This window comes from Acomys russatus, chromosome 22 (assembly GCF_903995435.1).
Source record: "Acomys russatus chromosome 22, mAcoRus1.1, whole genome shotgun sequence".
Lineage (NCBI taxonomy): Eukaryota > Metazoa > Chordata > Mammalia > Rodentia > Muridae > Acomys > Acomys russatus.
In genome coordinates, this window is record NC_067158.1 from 35,211,348 (window position 1) to 35,222,656 (window position 11,309).

The following is an 11,309-nucleotide window of genomic DNA, read 5'->3' on the forward strand; positions in this document are numbered from 1 at the left end:
ATTGGACACTAACCCAAAAGGGATGTTACATGAAAGTCTTCACTTACCAGGATATTGGGATAGATGCAGTGACTTCCCATTGGGACTCTAGGTGAGGGAAATATGGGAGAATGGGGAAATAGAAGGATCCAGAGGGTCCTAGAAACCCACAAGTAGAACATCATGATGGGCGGATCTGGACCCAGAGGGTTCTGCTCAACCTACTGCACCAACCAAGGATAATACAAGCAGTAAATACTGAACCCCTACTCACATCTAGCTAATGGACATGACATTCTCCACAGTTGAGTGGAGAGTGGGGACTGACTCTGACATGAACTCTGGTGCCCCATATTTGACCACTTCCTCTTGGTGGGGAGGCCTGGTGGCACTCAGAGAAAGGATAAGCAGGCTACCAGGATGAGACTTGATAGGCTGTGACCAAATGGTAGGGGAGTAGACCCCCTTTTGTCACATACCTAGAGGAGAGGAATAGGGTGAAAGAGGGAGGGAGGAAGGAACGGGAGGATACAAGTGGGGGGATAACAATTGAGATGTAATTTAAATAAATTAATAGAAAAGAAAAAAGAAAGAAAGAAAAGGAGAGAAAGAGAAAAGTTTTATTTGCATATGGAAGTTCTATACAGTGCTATTTCTGCTAGAACACGAACACACACACACACACACACACACACACACACACACACACACCTGAATTATACCTAATACTTGATTATTAAATTAACAATGTATTAACTATCAATTGTTAACATACAGAAACTATTTTTTACTACACAGATCTTACATACTCTCTTTTGAGGGAAGGCAGGGTCTCTCTCTCTCTATTGTTTAGACAGTTTTCAAACACATTCTGTTCACATCCTCCAACCTTTCTAGTGCTAGAATGATTGGTATGGGCCCCATAATTAGCTTAGTGATTCTTTTTTTAAAAATATTCATTTATTAATTATTTATACAGTATTCTGCCCGCATGTATGCCTGCCCCACCACAAGAAGGCACCAGATCTCATTACAGATGGTTGTGAGCCACCGTATGGTTGCTGGGAATTGAACTTGGGACCTTTGGAAGAGCAGACAGTGCTCTTAACCCCTGAGCCATCTCAGCAAGCCAGCTTAGTGATTCTTATGTAAAAGAATACTATGATCCAGGGACTCTGGATAGTATCAGACCTTGGGACCACTCCCTGATGAAGGTATTTTTTTACCTATCTATTCATCACGTGGGATCCCCTTTATTCTTTCAATGTAAATCCATAAATATTTCTAGGCAATCTTTCTGCTTGGCAAGGGTAGATTTTCCAAATGACTCTGTTAGTGCTATATGAAGGTCGGCCCCTCTCTTACTCTGGAAAACTTCATTTCTTCATCTGCAAAATGTAAAACATAGTAAACAGCACCTGTTCTGAAGATGTGTACGTAAGTGTCCTTTTACAGAACTCTTAATGGCCTGTATACTCAACCGTGTAATTCTGATGCTAACACTATATCCAGGAAGACAAAGACGAGACTTGAGGTTCTGTGCACATTAAGGAGGCAGAGTACCAGTTGCCTATCACCTGTCCCTCCCAGACTCATAACCAACTTATATACTGTGTAGGGTCTCTGAGAGTTGAATCCATTTTCTTTTCCTGTTTTCAAATCCACACATGCCTTTCCCATCACACTTTTCTATTTCCTACTCAGGTCTGCTGGATAAGACCCGGATCATTTTGATGTCCATAGAAAAAATAGAGGCCACATAACCAAGCCACCTGTGTCATAGCTAATGAATTCCCAGGGCCAGGGAAGCTTAGTTGAAAAGCCTCTGGTGGCTTTCTATTAAGTATGACATCAGGCCAAGCGCCAGAGAAGTCTCGGGTCCAAGGCTGTTCTCATCTTGCTATTTCACGTCAGATCAGTGACTTCCACCGCAGGGAAGGTTATAACATGCTGGTGGCTTTCTGTTGTCTAATATTGTCCCCAAGTCCATGCAGAAACTACATTTCAGAGTTCTTATATTTGGCCACCTATTGATACCTCTGTGTTTGACAGGGTCCGTCAATATCACCAAGGGATGTCATCTGTTACTGTCCTGGTGGCTGCGATACTTGTTTTATACTGCGGAAATGGCCTGGTTTCCTGACATCGCTGGGAAGAAACAGCTGGGTTTGTCTCACATCCTTGCCCTCTGCCCTCAACACCTGACACTATGCTACCTCAGAATGCTTCTTGGCTCCCTGTGGGCAATGGGCTGCCTGCAGAAGAGCCAAGTCTTAGCTCTTGGGCTGTTGTTTTGTGTTTATTTCTGGAAGACAAGAGTTTTTTTTTTATGCTCACTGTTAGCTGTAGACATGCACACTAAATCGCTCAAACACTGGATGTCTCCTAGAGCTCCTGACGGTAAACAGGGCTGGAGAGATCATGGAAGGCTTTCAAAGGCCTGGAGCCATGATTCCTGAGGATTTCTCTATCCCCCTCCACTCTACTTCCCCCTTTCTGCAGTAGGTCACACAGTGTGCCCTTAAGATTTCTGAGGCTAATTATCAGGTTAGAGGCTATCACACTATTTAGTATCATTTCCTATCATTTTGAGGCTTGTACTGGTCCTCTCAGAGGCTTCCATCAAAGCTGACTAGAGAGAGGCCATTTTGGATATTGGGATTAAAATTCAATGGTATTTTCAGTCCTGAGTGCCCTGCAGTTTGAGGAGGTCAGCTGTGAGCTCAACCTGACTGATTGGCTTTGACCGTGGAGACAACGTTCACAAAAAAACATTTCTCCCTGAAATTTTCAGGTAAACAAAGACCATTTGAGCAGATGGTAGAATGAAAAAGTGAGGTCTAACACAATGGTCTTCTTTGAATTGGGTTTAGGGAGCTGTTGACTAACACTGCAAAGAGGGCTGATGGATGGGAAATGGTGGCTCTGGTCCCAGATGCGTCAAGAGAGGTCACTCACTCTGCCTGCTGCAGATGGGCTTTCAGCATCTGGATGCGGGACCCATGTTGTTCAGGTGGGTCCAGTTTCTCATTCCCTCCTCCTCCCCCCACACTCCTCTTTCCTACCAGCTTTCTTATTCCAGAGGTGGTGCCTCAAGCCACCCCTACATTCCTTCAGGGACACTAGCTCCCCTACATTCAATCAACCCAATCTGGCTGTTGTGTTTGTTTTCTTAGTATCTCTTATCTCTCTGGCATTTCTTTTACTCTACTGCCCCAATCTGGGCTCCTATCCTCTATCCCCTGGACTAATAAAGATGGCTCAAATAGATTTATTGACATGCGGCTTTCTCCCTGTTATTCTCACCACCTTCTCCTGTATCTTTCTGCCTCTTGGTTGCCTGGCAACACTCCTCATTGTTTAGGACTCAGCTCTGGAATCTTGTTTTCAAATCCCACCCACTCACCCCCTCCAGCCCCAAGAATCCTTCTCTTTTCCTTCCTACCTTTTCTTTCATTCATTCTTTCTTTCTCTCTTTCTTTTTCTTTCTTTGTTTCTGTCTTTATCCGTCCCACAGTGTGCGCGCACATATGTGTGTGCGTTTGTCTCTCTCTCTCTCTCTCTCTCTCTGTGTGTATGTGTGTGTGTGTGTGTGGTGTGGTGTGTGTGTGTTTCCTAGTAACAATACTTTGGTATTCCCATTGGAGATAAAATGCATAGGAATGTTGTAAAGAAGACGAGTTGAGTTGATGGAACAGCCTCTGTATTGAGGTCATGGTCCAACAGATCCCTGAGAGGTGATCTGGACACTTTCTCATCCTTCCCCACGGCAGAATTCTTACAATTTGGTCAGATGGCCACCTGCAGCTTCATCAGTGGTGGCGGGATGGGTCTAAGGTGACATTTGGAGTGGGAAACACAGCCAGAAACCATGGTTTCTTGGGAAGATGGACTATGATGGGTTTTCTGGGAACCACAGACCTCTCCCTGCTGTGTCCAGACCACCAAGTGCTCCTTCGATTCTTACCATTCCAGGCGACTAGTGGATGTTGAGAGAAGAGAGGCTGCAGACATCACTTCGTGACTTTGTGGGTCTTCCTGAATGGGCAAGCTGAGGGGGAGACTGTTGGCATGGCTGATAGTTTTGAATTTGTGCCCAGAAGCTGTTTGTGAGGAAAGTATTTTTAGAAATATGGAAATAAATACAATTAAATTAGATAGATGTGTCAAGCACATTTTTAAAGGCTGTCCTTTGACCATTACAGCTTAGGTAATGACAACTCTTTGAATAATGGTGCTATATTTTCTAATTAAACAATCAAGTCTCTCCAATCATTACATTAACAAAAAGAGGGGCCAAAAGGCTAGGACCTAAAAGAAAAGAGATTTTTTTCAGTAGATAGAAATGGTGGTAAAAATGCTTTTTCGTACTTTGTTAACACTTTGTGTCCTGGATATGTGTGCCTATCTTTGTACTGAAATGGTTCTTTGCCACTCTGTGTAACAGATAGGACCTGTGGGTATGCACACACATTCACATAAATATGCGCACAACCACATAGTACAAGCTGACAGACTTTGGCTTATATCCAGCTTATAGCTGTGTAAGCTCAAGTAGATCTTTTCCTCTTCCAGAGTCCCAGCTTTCTTGCCCACTCTGAAGGGGGCAGAGGGGCTTCTGGCCACTGCCTATGGGTTTACTTTGGAAATAAAAATAAAATTGCATGTAATAGCTATTTATTTGTTTCACCATATGTCCTCATTGATAAATAAAATATATTGCTTCAAATTTTTTTCCCAAACCAAATCAGGTGCATTTTTGCTTGCACATGTTTCAAAAAAAAAAAAAAAATCACCATGACAGTGAACCTTTCCTAGACCTGTCACAGGAGCTAGAGAATTACAGGGGTCTCCCACACTGAGGACACCACTTTGAGGTTTTTCCTTGCCTAGAAGCACAGAGTGAAGAGCTACGCTGGTAGCAACTGCTTCCCTCTTACCTTGTGCTGTGTGTGTGTGTGTGTGTGTGATTGTGTGAGTGTGATTATGTGCCTGTGTTTATGTGACTGTGTGTGTGTATGTGTGTATGTGCATGTGTGTGTATGCAGGCATGCATGCATGTATGTACGTATGTAGTATTATGTGTGTGTTAGGCTATGATAATGCTACTCATAGTTCAGTTAGGAGAATACAGTCTGGACGTGACTCACTATTATTGTTGCCAAAGTTCATTTACTCCCCACTTGAACAGGACAGTTACTTAAGGACTAAATGTTGGGATAATCAAAATAGACTTACTTGGAAAACAAGCAAACCAAAGAATGCGGGGAAAGCCCACCACAAGGGATGTCAAGGGTTTTATAGGAAAGGATTAGAGTAGCAAGGGATGGCTTGGAATGGGTCACTTTCTTAGTTACCCTATATTTGTCGTTTGGGTTTGAGAGAAGATCCCACTGTTCTCCCTGAACTTGCTGCAATCCTTTGCCTATGTGGGGTTTAGCCTGCATCACTTCCCTTGGATTCATCATCCTTGAAGGAGAAAAGAATGGTTTTGTGAGCTCTGGTCAAATCCACCTGGTATTACAGTTTCAGTCAAAATATTTTTAAAAATGAATACAACGTCTACATGAAATATTGAGCAGGAATCTGACCAAAAGTCCGAGACAGCAAGGGAAACCGATACAATATGCGAGCAGAGACGCTAAACATGCTCATCCGGCTGCAGGAACGTGTGGGATACCCACAAACAAGAGAAAAGCTGGTGTTTTAGAAAAGAATGAACCCCCAACACTGACTGGGCGACTGTTGCGTCATAAGTCACTTGGCTGGGGGGTCGTCCACAGCAAAGTCAGTGGGAGGTGCCGCCAAAAGCAAATGAGGCGAGAGCGGCCACTTAAGTTATCCCTCGTTTCCAGCACCAAGGCTTCAAGCAAGGTGTGTGGGCGTCAGATGCGTCTAACTGCCAGGCTGGCTGAGTAAGGGGAGTATCTGAAGTGAGGCTTCAGTGGGAGTAACTCTTCTAGTCACTGGGGCGAGCTTGTTAGAAATAGACTTTTGGTGGCGACACTGAAGGTGTATGAGCCAACAAGCGCACAGTGGAAGTGCTGCCTACCTTCGTAGGGATTCTGCAAGGCCTCGGGGCTGTGCTGCAGGGCATGATGGGAGGTCTTTGGTTGTTTCTTCTCTGCCTTGTTTGTCAGCTCAAAGCTGCCCCCTCTGGGAACATTTGTGCTTTCTGTTTCCTTTTCAGCTTTTGCTCGCACAGATCACGGGTAGGAAATTGTTCTGAAATCACTCATGCGGAGCACACAGTGCCTCCTCTCAGCTCCTCTGGCTCCCATCTCCGGGAGAGCGGATGATGAGCAACCTGCAGGTATCCTACTTTCTTTCTTTCTCTCTCTCTCTCTCTCTTTTTTTTTCTGTTTACAGGTTTTATTATTTTTTTCTATTTTACCTTATCTGTCTATAGAATCATACCTATCTGTCTATCTGTTACACCTAAGATGTGTATTTTTTAAAATTAATTTATTCTTGTTATATCTGAATGTTTATGCCATCCCTTGTATCCTCCCATTCTTCCCTCCCTCCAATTTTCCCATTATTCCCCTCCTCTATGACTGTTCCTGAGGGGGATTACCTCCCAGAAGATGCTCCAGCACACAACAAGAAAATTTGCTCAACCATGTTCATAGCAGCCTTATTCATAATAGGCAGAATATGGAAACAGCCTAAGTGTCCATCAGTAGAAGAGTGGATAAAGAAACTGTGGTACATATACACTATGGAATACTACTCAGCTATTAAAAACAAGGAATTCCCGAAATTTGTGGATAAATGGATTGAGCTAGAAATGATCATAATGAGTGAGTTAACCCAGAAGCAGAAAGAATCAAATGGTATATACTCACTTACATCTGCATACTAGCCCAAGGGGCATGTCCCACGAAAGCCTTCACTTACCAGGAAACTGGGACAGAGGGGACGACATCCTATTGGGACTCTAGATGAGAGAAGCATGGGAGAATAGCAAAGTAGAAGGATCCAGAGGGTCCTAGAAACCTACAAATAGAATATTATGATAGGCAGATTTGGGCCCAGGGGTCCCGCTCAAACTAAGGCACCAGCCAAGGACAATACAGGCGGTAAACTTTAAACCCCTACCCAGATCTAGCCAATGGTCAGAACATTCTCCACACTTGAGTGGAGAGTGGGATATGACTTTCTCTGTACTCTGGTGCCTCACATTTGACCATGTCCCCTGGAGGGGGAGACCTGGTGGCACTCAGAGGAAGGACAGCAGGTTACCGAGAAGAGACTTGATACCCTATGAGCATATACAGGTATCCTACTTTCAAACGACTGCTGACTGCTCTGTGTTTCCTCTTTCTGGGCCTCCTTAGCAACTGGCTAGTTCGAAGAATGTGCTGCTGATACTGACCCCGCGTCACATCATCCCCGCTAGCTCCCAGCTACCTGTGTGGCTCATGTCAATGTCTCAATCTCCCTGACCTCCCGTTGAGTCTATTCAATGCATACAATGAAAACACCCTACCCTCTATAATAGAGATTAAATGAAGAGAGACGAAAGGCCAAGGGTGCAGAACAAGTTCCATCGTAATGTTGGTTTCCTTCTCTTTCTCTTTTACCCTTTCAAGGGTTCCCCACCCCAACCCCCCATTCCCCATGTAGTTTCAGGGAAGTTGTGCAGTGGGAAATGGGGAGAGCTGGCCTGGAGCAAAAGTGAGGTCGAGGCACATCCAAACCCCAAAACCATCATCCTGAGACCGGCAGGAGCAGGAGTCCTCCCTCCCTGCTCTGCTGCATGTCCGGTGCATGTAGCCTTTTGACCCTCACCTCTGCCACCCTTGAGCAGGTCATGTAGCCTGGTGGCCAATTACAGGCTAAACTTCCTCTCTCCTTATAAGGTCATGTCCAGCAAGCCCCTGGAATTTCTCCTCATGCAAATAAGGCATTCCTAGCACCTTAGCCCTGGCCAATGATGTAAGCTCACCCCCAAAGCCTCTACCTACTCCCCAAAGTTTGAAATTGCCTTTCTTCCCCTCAGTTAAACAAGCTTCTCAATGAAGCTTGCCTCCCAAGAAGTCTGTTTGTCCTGCTCACCCATGAGCTGAGGTCTCCAATAATCCCTGGCATTCCTGCTTCACTGTTCCTCTCAGGCCATGATCGTCGGAAATCATGCCATTAAGAGAGCGGCAGTGGAGTGAGAACAACACTCCTGCAACACCAGTAGAAGCCCATCTCATTTAGTCTTTATGAATAATTTCACTAAACTGGAGGACAGGCATTGTGGTTGGCACATATTGATCTTGGCAGATTGGGTTGATGCGTCATCCTCCGGGAGTCACTCAACACGATTGTGCCCAGCCCTGCATCCACTCCAACAACCATACTCTTTGTCATCCTTTTACAAAGCTCTATTCCATATTTTATCCATCTTGCAAAGAGGCTTGCAGAGCTACTTTGAGAAGAGATGATGGTCTCTGTTTTGCAGGTAACTTAGGGCCCCCTGTGTTTGCAGCAATATTGACCAAGTGAGACTAATGCGGAGCTTCTGTTCAGGTCAGTGATGAGAGTTTCAGCTTTGTCCGCACATCATAATCAACAGAGCTGTTCAATAAAACAGAATTCTGACCCCTTCAGAACTGCTCTTCAGTAGGCCCTAGGGGGTAGGGTGGGAATTGAGGTCTCCATTTGTAATGCTTTCAAGTGAAGTTGATGCAGATTGTTCAGGCCTCATGTTGAGAACACAGGTCTTAGGGAATGCATTATAACTTTATCTGCATCTTAGGGTCACTCAGGGTAGCTTTAAAAATTCAAAGGCCAATTTGTACCCCAGACCAACTTGACTTGAATCTATAAGGTGCGACCTGGACTTCATTGTTTTAAGATTTCCCCTAGGTGACACTTACATACAGGCATGACTGACAATCAGCCTGACAAAGTTTGGAAGATCTAGCCTGAAAGCCCAAGTGTGACTCTGGGTGGTGGCAGGTGGGTTATATCAATGACTCACAACTATGTCACAGGGAGGCCTGTAATGTTTCTAACTCTTCATGAGTGTGGGCGTGACTTAGTCTTAAAGCAATCTTAATGTGTTCCCTACTCAAAACCCAAATAAGCATGCTGGATTTTCAAGCTTGTTCCAAGTGGGCATGGCTGATACTATGAAAGAAAGTGTTTACAGAGCAGGTTGAGGTATTTCCAGTTGAGCAGAGTTAGGTATTTTTGTTTTGCTTTGAGACTGACCATTGGCCAGCATTCAGAAGTGTGGCTTCAAAGATTCCTCTGTATTATTAATGGAAAAGACTGCTTGGTGTGTCAGAAGCATTTAATTATTCAGGGTCAGCTTGTCTTGATGGTTTGTGCAAACAATGTGAATACTGAGGACCATATGTTGAGGGGACCAGATACTTGGGTGACCAGCCCTTCATGAAAGCCCTGGAGTCTGAGTCAGTGTGCTTAATCGGGCAGAACACTGTGCATGTTCTGTTTCGTTGCTGGAGAAAGGAACACACTCTACATGACCATTCTCTGGGGAGAGAGAAGGGGATATGGAAATCTTGTCTCTGGGATCCTCTGGAGCAGTGTTCTTTTCCACTCTGGCCCTACCATGTAGATGATACTACAACTGTGTTGGGTTCCCTGAGTCCTTTCAGGCAAGTCATTGATGACAAGATATGTGTTGGACCTTAAGAATGACAAGATATCTGAAAAGGTACAGTTAGAGATGAGTGTTGGTATGGAACATACACCATGCTTAGTAGTAGTTCCCACATGGAATAAGATAGTGATAGTTAGAAGATTTAGAAGAGAGGTACTACATAGTCTGATGTTTCTTAACTGACCTAGAAGATGGAGATGGATCTGGAAGGAGCTGGGACAGGTAAGACAAAAATCATATCATACACAGGAAAACAAGGACAATACAAGGGTGCCTACACCAGGCTCCTGAATTCCCTCAGTGGACATTTCCTGTTCCTCAGCATCCCACACCTGTGTGCAACAGCAGAAGCCCTTTCAGGCCACAACTACCAGCAATAACAGGATGGCAAACACAATGTTTTAAAGAACACAAGCTCACAAGAGCTGGTAAGTAAACATAGACTCCCATCTTCCCATTTGACAGAGGGTGAAATGAGAATGCAGAGGAGCTGGCTCTTTTATTTAGATAAGAACAAAACATGTTGTCCCACAAAAGTCTTCATGTACCAGAAGATTCGAATACATGTGAGGACATCCTACTGAGACTCTAGGTAAGAGAAATATAGGAGATAGGGAAATAGAAGGACCCAGAGGGTCCTAGAAACCTACAAGAAGAACATCATGATGGGTGGATCTGGGCCCAGGGGAGTCTGCTCAAACTATTGCACTAACCAAAGGCAATACAATAGTACACATAAAACCCCTACTCTGATCTACCCAATGGACAGGACGTTCTCCACAGTTATGTGGACGGCAGGGACTGACTTTGACAAGAACTCTGATGCTCCATATTTGACCACCTCCCTTTGGTGGGGAGGCCTGGTGGCACTCAAATAAAGAAAAAGCAGGCTACCAAGATGAGACTTGATAGCCTGTGACCATATAGTGGGGGAGGAGGTCTCCTTCAGTCATAGACCTAGGGGAGGGGAACAGGGTGAAAGAGAGAGGGAGGAAGGGATGGGAGGATACACATGATGGGATGACAATTGAGTTGTAATCTGAATAAATTAATAAAATGTAAAAAGTAAAAGGCAACTTTAAAATTAAAAAAAGAACAAAATGTTTCTGTATCCATCTGGTTCTGTCCCTTATTATTTATTTACTTATTTAATCACTTTACAGCCTCATCCCAGCCCTCTCCCTCCTCTCATCCCAGTCCCACACTCATGCTCCCTCCCCTATCCTTCCTTCTTTTCGAAGAAAGAGATGCCCCAAGGGATACCAACCCACCCTGACACCTCAAGTCACAGCAGGACTAAGTGCATCCTCTCCCATTGAGTCCTGACAAGGCAGCCCGGCTAGGGGAAAGGGATCCAAAATCAGGCAACACATTCAGACGAACCCTATTCGCATTTTAAGGGACCCACATGTTGACCAAGCTGCACATCTACTACCTATGTGTAGGGGGCCTAGGTCCAGCCCATGAGTGCCCTTTGGTTGGTGGTTCAGTCTCTGTGAATCCCCATGGGCCTGGGTTAGTTTACTCTGTAGGTCTTCTTGTGGTGTCCTTGACCCCTCAGGCTCCCTTTAATTCTTCCTGCCACTCTTCCACAAAACTCCCTGAGCTCAGCTTATTGACTGGTTGTGGGTCTCTGCATCTGTTTCCATCAGCTGATGGGTGAAGCCTCTCAGAAGATATTTACCCTAGGCTCCTGTCTGCAAGCATA